The sequence below is a fragment of the Dermacentor silvarum genome, chromosome 1, assembly GCF_013339745.2.
Source record: "Dermacentor silvarum isolate Dsil-2018 chromosome 1, BIME_Dsil_1.4, whole genome shotgun sequence".
Lineage (NCBI taxonomy): Eukaryota > Metazoa > Arthropoda > Arachnida > Ixodida > Ixodidae > Dermacentor > Dermacentor silvarum.
Window position 1 is genome coordinate 224,315,621 of NC_051154.1, and position 10,138 is coordinate 224,325,758.

Genomic DNA, 10,138 nt, shown 5'->3' on the forward strand with positions numbered 1-10,138 from the left:
TTGCAGGGGCCTCTTTCTCAAGCTGGCTGTATTTCTTTTCGGCATCGGTCAAGGTACGCGATGCGAAAGCGATTGGCTTCGTGCTGCCATCATCCAAAACATGAGAAAGAACAGCGCCTAAACCATAGTGCGATGCGTCCCATGATAGCTGCAATGGTTTGCACGGGTCGTAGTGCGCCAAAGTTGGCAGAGAGGCTAGCAAGCTCTTTATCTTGGTGAACGCTTCCTGGCAATGCTCATTCCAGCACCACGGGGCGTTTTTACGTAGCAACCCGAAAAATGGTTGCGCCACCGTTGCTAGGTTAGGAAGCAACTTGCTGTAGAAATTGATGACTCCCAGGAACGACTGCAGCTGCTGCCTGTCTTTAGGGGCTGGAGCCTTGAGGAGTGCGTCAACCTTCTCCGTCGTTGCCGAGATGCCTTGTGCGCTAATTCTGTGTCCGAGGTAGCGAAGGTCCTGTTGAAAAAATGAACACTTTTCTTTCTTGACACGAATGCCTCTTTCAAGAAGTCATTTATGAAATGCTATTAATCATTTTTACCAGTCACCAGAATGTCGTCTAGGTAGCAGCAAATCCCTTGTAAGCCCTTCAGCATGGTGTCAATTCTTTGGAAAATCCCGGGAGCGGACGAAATTCCAAACGCGAGTCGATTAACAGCAAACAATCCTTTCTGCGTATTCAACGTGAGGTATTGTTTTGAAGACTCAGACATGATCACTTGCTGATAGGCCCGGTTGAGATCAATCTTCGAGAAATGCTTACCTCCCGACAAGGCTGTGAACAGGTCGTCTACCTTCGGTAATGAGTAGCGGTCGACATCAAGGCACGGGTTAAGGGTCTTGTAGTCGCCGCAAATGCGTATGCTACCATCTTGCTTGATTACGGGTACTGCAGGCATAGCGTATTCTGACGTCGTAACCGGTGATATTCCGGTGAATTCTGACGTCGTAACCGGTGAATTCCCAGTTGTTCCATTTTAGCCAATTCAGCGTCGAAAGCTTTTTGCAATGCGAACGGAACATCCCTGGCTTTTAGGAATCTCGGCTTCATATCAGGTTTAAGAAAAAGTTCGGCGCGCTCTTCCGTTACCGTGCCTAAGTCGTCTTTGAAAAGGGGTTGGTACTTCGCCAGCAATGCGTCTAGCCTCTTTTTTTTATGCTATCAGTAAGAGTGTCTGACCTTGTAATGTTGTTCAGGTTCCAGATGTTCGCCCACTCCAGTCGGACGGCGTGGAGCCACTCCCGGCCCAGTAGAGGTGGTCCCTTGTGGTGTACGACATAAAGTGGAAGAATTGTAGAATGGTCGTCGTGCTGCACGTTGACCGAAGAGACTCCCTGGGGTCGTACCAGCGCTCCTGTGTAGGTACGAAGTTTAACTGTCGTAGGCTCCAGTACAGCCGAAGGAAAGAGCTGACGGAACTGCGTCTTTGACATGACGGAAACAGCCGCTCCCGTGTCTAGCTCCATGTTCACCAAGACGCCGTCGATGGTTATCTGTACGGTGACAGGGTCGCGCTGAGCTGCCGACACGCCGTTTAGACTGAGGGTCGAAGCTTTCCGTGACACAACCGTCAGCATCTTCACACTCTTTTTCATCTGCTTTTTCTTAGAAAAAGTCTTACCACTGCTTCGGAAGGCTCTCTGGATATGCCCTTTTTTGTTGCAACTGAAACAGGTTGCGTCCAAGTGAGGGCATGCTTCACTCGCGTGTTTTGGGGAACCACAGCGAAATCAGCTTTTGCTTGTTTTCTGCGTCTCAGCTTGCACCTTGTGCACATAGCCGACTGCGGCGTCGGTGCCGCGTGCCTCAGCAGCACTCTTCTTACCCGCTTCCATTGCAAGGGCCCGCTCCACCGCTTTCTGGAATGTAAGCTTGCTATCTTCCATGAAAAGCACTCGCTGAATGTCTTCTCGTAGCAGGCCGCACACGAAGCGGTACCAAAGGGGAGCTCCCAAACTCGCAACTCGTCAAGGGCGCTCCCAAACTCGCACGTTTGTGACAGGTTACGAAGCTCGGCAACATAACTAGATAAGGACTCGCCTTCTCGTTGACACCTCCGGTGAAACTTGGCCCGTTCTCCAATGACGGATGGCTTCGGGGATAGGTGGTCGCTCAAAACTTTCTTGAAGTCTTCAAAACTCTTCGTAGAAGGCAGTTCTGGAGCTGTTAATGACTTCAACAACCCGTAGGTCTTCGTACCGAAAATGCTCAAGAAGGCGTGTGCCTTGTCGCCGTCGGGTAATCGGTTGACAATCAGGAACAACGTAAGCCGCTCTTCGTACGAAGCCCAATCGCTGGCGGACTCGTCAAAGGGTTCCAGCTGGCCCAGTCGCCCAAAGAAGTGCGTCACTGCTGCCTCGGCCCCAGTCATGACGACAGTCACAGGCTCCACACACAGCAAAAAGACAGTCTTCTTCACCGAGTGAATTTCGGAAACACTTGCCTTCCAAACTGAAGAACGACGTCTTCAAATCCCACCTCTGTCGCCAGTTGTTGTGTTGCGTGGTTCATGCGAAGGAGCAGACAAGTTTCCAGGGGCGAAGCGACGTTTATTGCCACATGTTTATCGGTGCGTGGCTGGTCGAGATAAGACCGCGCGCAGGTTGCGGCGCACGCATTTTATTTGTTTTGCGCACCTGCGCATTAAGGACTGTGGCAATAGGCCGGACACCACAGACGTCTCTGTGTTGACGATGATACAAACGCCGTTGGTTCTCTTGGGAAGTCAGGAGGCGAACGTGGGCAATTTCACGTGCTTAGGCTGCCCTGGTGATGGCGTCAAGTGCATATTCGCTGGTCTCTGCAGCGGCGGATGGAAAGGATGCGTTCAGTGGAAATGTGGGTTCTCGGCCGAACAACAGAAAAAACGGGGAATAATCGGCAGTGCCGTGGCGCGAAGAATTGTAGGCAAATGTGACATAGGGTAGGGCAAGGTGCCAATCAGTATGGTCGGACGAGACATACTTTGCAAGCATGTCTGTCAAGGTGCGATTCAGACGCTCCGTGAGACCATTAGTCTGTGGATGGTAAGACATAGTCAGCTTGTGCTTGGTTAAGCAGGACTGCAGGATGTCGGCGATGACTTTAGAAAGTAATGTCCGACCACAGTCAGTGAGCAGTTGGTGTGGAGCTCCATGCTGCAGAATCACGTCGCGTAAAAGAAAATCGGCGACATCTGTGGCGCAGCTTGATGGAAGCGCTCTGGTGATGACATAGCGTGTGGTGTAATCTGTCACCACAGCGACCCACTTGTTGCCAGCAAGCCCGTAGCCAGGAATTTTTTTCGGGGAGGGTGGGCCCACTTGCTGAAGGCCTTGACTATTTGAGGAAAGCACCTAATTTTCAGTAATCATTTTCGGTAAAGATCAGAATTTCGGAGGGGGGGGGCCCAGGCCCCTAGGCCCCCCCCCCCCCCCCCTGGCTACGGACCTGATCTGCTGCTGCTCACGCTCGACATTTAAGTGAATACCGCTGTTAAGCAGGTACATAAATAAAAGTAAATTGGAAAGCACAGACTAATATTTGGATTTCTCTAGTTTCTGCAGATGTTTTTATTAGGTCAACAATATTGTAGAGCGACCAGTTAAAGGGTTAACAAAGATTCAGTATAAAAATGTGTGTGTCATATGGTGCATGTTGTATGGTGTAAAGCCTGCAAGCCATTCTCAAGTGAACAAGCATGCACCTCAAACCACCTGTAACACCAATCGAATATCGGTAGCTGGCAGCAGCCACAAGGGAAATGTATCGAGTGCTTCGAGCATGAATGTGACAACACCAAAGGGGATTGCTGGCTTTGCTCATTTTAATGTGCTATGAACACCAAGACGCACATAACTGCCCAACTGACAAAAGTGACAATGTGGTTGGTGCGTAGCTTGAAATACACGCCCCATTCTTGTGCCACCAGCCTTTTCATCAATAGAAAGTACGACTGCCAGTAGATCAAGCTGGGTGCTTCAACAATTCAGATGGCTTGATAGGCTATACACAACTTACTCAGATTTTATCAGCCAAGGCGTTAGCCACATGAAGAGGAATAACAACACATCACTCACTTATTGCTGCCAGAGACAAGTAAGAGGCATTGCATCCTGGCATTTTACCATTCCTGCAGAGTGTTAAATAATATGAAAGCTGCATTGTTCCATGTTTGCTTACTTAAAATAAGCACATAAGCTTGCTTTCAAGTTATAAGCATCCTAGTTTCTAAACATATGACAATTTATATCACATCAATATGCAAAATTTACACCATAAAAGAATACTCTCTGCTCATGTGCTCCAAGCCTTGTTTTGAGGCAAACACAAAATGTTAAATAACACAATGTGCTTATAGTTTGCTACATTATAAGCTTGTGTCACTAGAATCATGATCACTTCTTGCACTTCACATGCTGAGCAAGCATACATTACAACCTCTGCCACTCAAACTAATCTGTTATCATCCCAGGCGCCATGACACCACAACCTAGCCCAAGAGGTAGAGTTCTCATCATGACAATTTTCTGCGTGAACACACGAGAGTGGGATAAGTCAGTACAATCAGTATAAGTATGAAGTCGAAATTGTCACTTGGTGCAATGCAATATGATATTTTTGCTGCGACTCATCCAGATGTGTAAATGTGGACATCCAGCGAATTGCAGCCCTTTTTTTACTATTTGGAAGCCCACAACCCACACCACTAAGGTGCATAACATGTGGTCAAACCTAGTAGCATGCAGCACTGAGATGGCACAAATCAATCTGTGCCAAATGTGACCTACTCGCTAAGGAAAGATATAAGCTAGCCCTTTCACTTAGCGGGACACAAATCCAACACCTTGTAGTGACAAATACAGGCGCCAGCAAAAGAAGACAACGGGTGTGGTTGTTGGTGCTCGCACTCACTCCGCTTGGCCGTTGCCTGTTTCTGTGCATTCATAAAAACCCCGAGTGCATCTAACCTTGCTATGTTCAAAGCTGATAAAATCAGACACATCATGAAGGGGATCGAGGACGACGCCTTCTAAATACTCTTTGGCGAAAATCCCCAAACTGTCACAGATGTGGTCCAGTATTGTCAGAGCTACAACGAGTTGCGGAAACAGCGCATTTCTACACGCCTCCAGAGCTCTGACATGGCCAACATGTCAGCGTTAACTGTAGGCGCCGTTTCTACTGGCACCACAATGTTAATGCGGCAGATACAGCAGTTTGTCCGAGAAGAAGTGGCACGACAATTGCCCCTTGTTTCCTGCGTCCCGGACTCCGTGCAGGCACTTGCTCTAACGCTACTACAGGCCATAGAGGAGCAAATTTCTGAGGAGCTACCAATCACCTACCAGCATCCACCTGTTTACGCTCCTCTGACCTATGTTGACATCGCATGCCGACAGTCACCAGCAATGCTACCTAGTACCTCCACCAATTGATAGTACACGTTCAAGGTTAGATGCACTCGGCGTTTTAAGAATGCACAGAAACAGTCTACAGCTAAGTGGAGCAAGTGCAAGCACCAACAACCACACCCGTCTTCTTCGTCTTCTGCTGGCACCCGTATTTGTCACTACTACAACTTTATTTTCACAGCTACTGGTGTACCTTGCAATTCCACTACAGTGCCACGCCTGCATTAAGTCTCCGTCAATTGTACACAGCTCTTGAGCGGACATGTGTGGTCTGATTCAGGATAATGTCCTATTGCATCAGTGACTCACTACTTAATGTAATTATGTTATTCTTTGGTATCAAATTGCACATAATTGCAAGGAGGTATCAGACCATTCCTGAACTCTAGTAAACTATGTGAGTCACCAATAACAATACACTGGACCCTTTTATTAACCCCCTACTCTCCAAGAATGAATATCTGCCTCATCTATATCATGACTAAATTTAGCTTAAGCAGTTCTCTGAGTTACCTTTGAATATGTTAAAACTGTCGCATCACATAAGTGAGCTAAAATGTGATTCATCAAGCAAAGCCAACTTCATTTAATGTTCTTGACACTCTAAGGAGACACACAAGCAAACCAACCTAGCTGATCTTATGGTAAAAGTGCAACTTTAGTTGTAGACCTTACATTTTCTTGTCAGGTAATCTCATTTGAGCTGCTTGGACTTAGTTGCAAAAGTATGACACTTTCACAGGTCTTTACACACAACTACAAACTTGAAAAAGCTGTAGCCATAATATCTTGTACCTGCTGGGAAAATGCCCCTTTTACTCACTGGTCTTATCACTTTCTCTTTCAAACACAGGCAGTCACATGTTTATGCACAAAACTGTTGACACACCAGACTGCTAACTACCACTACAGATGACAGCATATCAATGTTATTCTTGAGCTCTGTACTCTATAAATCGTCTTGCCAGTGAAAAGCTCAGAGTGCATGCCCCAAGCCATCTCTCCTTTACAATAAAGAAAACAAAAAGGAGTTGTGGGGCGCAGCTGGGCCTGGCTTTTTTTTTTCTCCCCTGTCTTAAGCCACCAAATTAGGTGCACTAAGAAAGTTCAATGCAGCAGTGCAAGCTTCAGTAGTCCATTATCTTGATGAACTCAATAGGAGCACATAACGTACTGGGTCCACCAGTACGCAGCCTCGCCCTGGCAGCACCAAGTGGCACGCTGAAAGGTCTCCACAAACTGGACGGTAGAGAGCAGGTGGGGTGGGTTTGCACGAATGAGCACGAAGACAAGCACGGGCACAAGGTCATCAGCTGCTGCTGGGGCAGCAGCTGACAGCAGACTGGCAAGCGAGGCACATCAAGCAGCCACACAGGCTACTTTCCTGTGGGCTTTTGTGGGCTGCCAGGGCCTCTAGCTGAGCCTGAGCACTGGGCCAGGAGCTCTCAGCATTATAGGACCGCGGGATGTGCAGATCTCGGTGCTCCACGGTGACAACTTGTGACAGCTTCTCTATGTGTTGGTGCAACACCCTGGAGATAAGGAAGAACAGAATTTCTCTAGGCATTTCTAGCATAGCCTCTCTATGAGCCATTTAGCCAGTGTTTATAGGTAAGTAGCTTTCCTCTATGGTTCTGTTCTCTAGTCTTTCTTCTCTTTGCCATTCTTTGTGCAGTCAGCAACGAATGAAATATGGTAATTGCAATGTGTGTCCTCCGGCAGATTCTGCACTTTGGTGAAGTGTGCATGGCTTACACAACTGCAGGAACACATACCGCATGTTTCACATAACTTGAAATAAGCTTTAAAAAAGTATGTTAGGCTCTGGAGACCAGCAACATATGGTTTGTAGTCGTCCTCAGCTACTCCGATAATTTTTTGAATTGTAAATGGATTATTAGCTAAGCTCAATCATGCAAATTTTTCAATATTTGTTTTAGGGCTTAAGCTTGAGAGTAAAAGTTGTAGATTGCGCTCAGAAACACCGAGTGAAGTTATTTTTATGATGTTATCTTTTATGCGGTTGTTTTTTCTGGACTATGAAGAAAGTCAACAAGATATGAAAGAAGACACTGCACACTCGCACGTCTGATTTGCATGTCTCTCAGTCGTGTTTCCAAGAAACGAAGCGTGCATGCCCATTGTGAAAGAAGCAGACGAGTGTGTTTTGATCTGGTTTCAGCGCCAGCCTATTACTCATTTTAAACCATGGCCTATTTTCATCTTTGCACCAATGGTGCAGACGTGGCTGCCGAAACACTGCGGCCAGTCACTTCTTTTTACAACATACATGTGGCCTTCGTTCTTTGGAAGCATGGTGGAGAGCGCTACGAAGGCTATGGCAGTTTTTTTTTTTTTCCAATTCACAATCTTTCTTCAGCCCCTTAAAAAGAACCATGTAAAAGATGACGTCATGGAAACAACTTCATTGGGTGTCTACACCAATGCTCTACAAATTTCACAATCTTATGCTCTAAAAGTTATCAAGGTTCCTTCACTCTTGATTTTATGTGTGGTCATAAATGCGGCAACCTTCTGGTGAAGTTATGCGACTTGCCCAAGCCACTTGACCTCATCACTGATACAATATATGACTGTTACAAGAAATTGCTTACAACTTACTTTCAGGCATAACAGACCACTCTTCTTAATATGGTCTGCCTATATTATTAATGCAACCCATTCTTCTTTAATGAACACGGCTTAACAGACTATCAGCTACAACAGACAAACTTTTGGGCAAATATTGTTTAGATTAAGCACATGCAACATTTTCTGCTGCGGCGATGTGGGCATGTGCTAGTGCACTGCATGCAACTTTTTCTGGCCACTTGTGGAAAGTGTGAAAATACACTTTTTCTTAAGGAACGAACACATTAGTGGCAAGCTTCCCGCAATGGTGTGCCACACAATGCCCCACAGGCTAACGAAGAGTTTTTAGAATGAGCACACAAACGGGTCACCATCACTTACAACTGTTGGCTCAGTGTGAAGCGTGAAGGCCTCACCCACTCTGCGTCGAAGCTGTAGCCCACGACACTTTAAATACAACCGCCAATGATCCCAAAATGCATCGCCTTGAGAACACCTTGTTTCTGACTGCATCAATTAGCACAATAAACAAGACAGGTGGTGGCTGTTCGCAACATCCAGATTATGAAGTGCGGCAGGTCGAGCTGTCTTGCATGTAGTGGAGAGTGCGGCCGTGTGCGGGCTCCGAGTTACTTTGCCTCTTATCACAGTTCTTGCTCATTCTAGAGGCTTCACAGTGGTCATCGCTTGTCCCAAAAGGCAAAATTAAGACATCAATTTGTTCTATTGACCATTTCTTTATGTGAAAAAACACATCGTAGCCTATGTTTATGCCAGCGGTGGCGATGCAGTCGAGCCAGCCTGCTAGTACGAAGGGGGGCTGGCCACAACAGCAGAATCATCAATTAAACTCATTTTTCTCCAAAATCTTGCCATTGTTTGCATAAATCTGGGGAGCTGCCATTTGTCGACACCTAACATCCAGAAAACTGCGGACAGCGCGCCATGCCACTAGGTGTTTCTATGATTACAGTGTAAACAGTGTTTTTTAAAAATTTATTTTATTTCATTATGTTTTGTTTTTGCATTTGTTTCCAGGTTCTCATAATCAAACACCAGACTGTGGTATCTGCGAAGTTTCATCTTCTCACAACACGATGTGGACCTAATTTTCGGTAGAATGGATTTTGGATATAATGAACCTTTCTCGCTCGATTATTATGGTACGTTGTAATGGCCATCGACTGGATCTGTAACACTGGTGACCGCATTGCTGACCGGGAGGAGTCATTCATAATTCAAATTCCTAAGTCAAGAAAGCCCCCCGACGAGCGTCATCAACCTCAAGCCACTAATGTCAAACCTCTCAAAGTAATAGAGAAGATGGTTGCAAGTCACCTAGTTTGGTTCTTCAAGACAAACAACATTCTTCTTTTGCGCTCCTCTTCGCATACACGACAGTTTCCTCCTCAACGAGGAAGAAGTTATTGCTGCTGCTTGTACGCAAATAGACAAAAGAATTCCAGTTGCAATAAATGCAAGAAAAGGAACTTCAGTCAATCCCGCATACTACTATCCAGAAATCCTTGATGAGCATCACATATGTGGATGAATACTATGCTTTCTGAAAGCCTTCCTCTCGAACCAGACTTTTCGAATCAAAGTTGGATACACAACAATGTGGAAAACTCTCACGATGCTGTCCTCTCATGAGCTCTATTCAACACAGCAATGGCCAGACTGCAACCTCTGAGTTAGTCTGGGCTGCTACATGCCAAAACCCCGATCTGATTATGAGGCACGTCATAGTGTGGGGCTCTGGATTAATTTTGACCACCTGGGATTCTCGAATGTGCACCCAATGCACAGTACATGCATCGTACTAACTTTCGTGGTTCCAGAGAAAAAGGGTCAAACGTGGCAACAATTGTTGTTTTGAGATAATTGGTCTTTAAGTGATACCTGCATCACCTAAGGATTAGGCTAAAAATGGAAAGCTAGGCAGCTTTTTGCTGTTGCCAGACAAGCAATAACCATTGCACTAAACTTAGCGAAAGCCTACACAGGAGAGGTACAGATCACACATATGTGTAAAAGGGGGAGTGGCCGGACATCACCTAGATTTTGAAAAAGGTCATTTTCCGGGTAAATAAATTGTGCACGTGTAAATGACACAGTCAGCCTTGTTCAGGAAAGACTGGGGATTTCAAA

The 10,138-nt window shown here is 46.2% G+C and overlaps 1 long non-coding RNA gene across 1 annotated transcript; it reads right to left on the reverse strand.

Moving 5' to 3' along the window:
- Positions 1–3,789: 3,789 nt before the first annotated feature.
- Positions 3,790–9,042, reverse strand: LOC119436831 (uncharacterized). The gene is made up of 2 exons (XR_005189130.2): positions 8,369–9,042; positions 3,790–6,927 (listed from the first exon to the last, which is right to left on the reverse strand). It is a non-coding gene; the product is annotated as an uncharacterized LOC119436831 (long non-coding RNA).
- Positions 9,043–10,138: the final 1,096 nt, after the last annotated feature.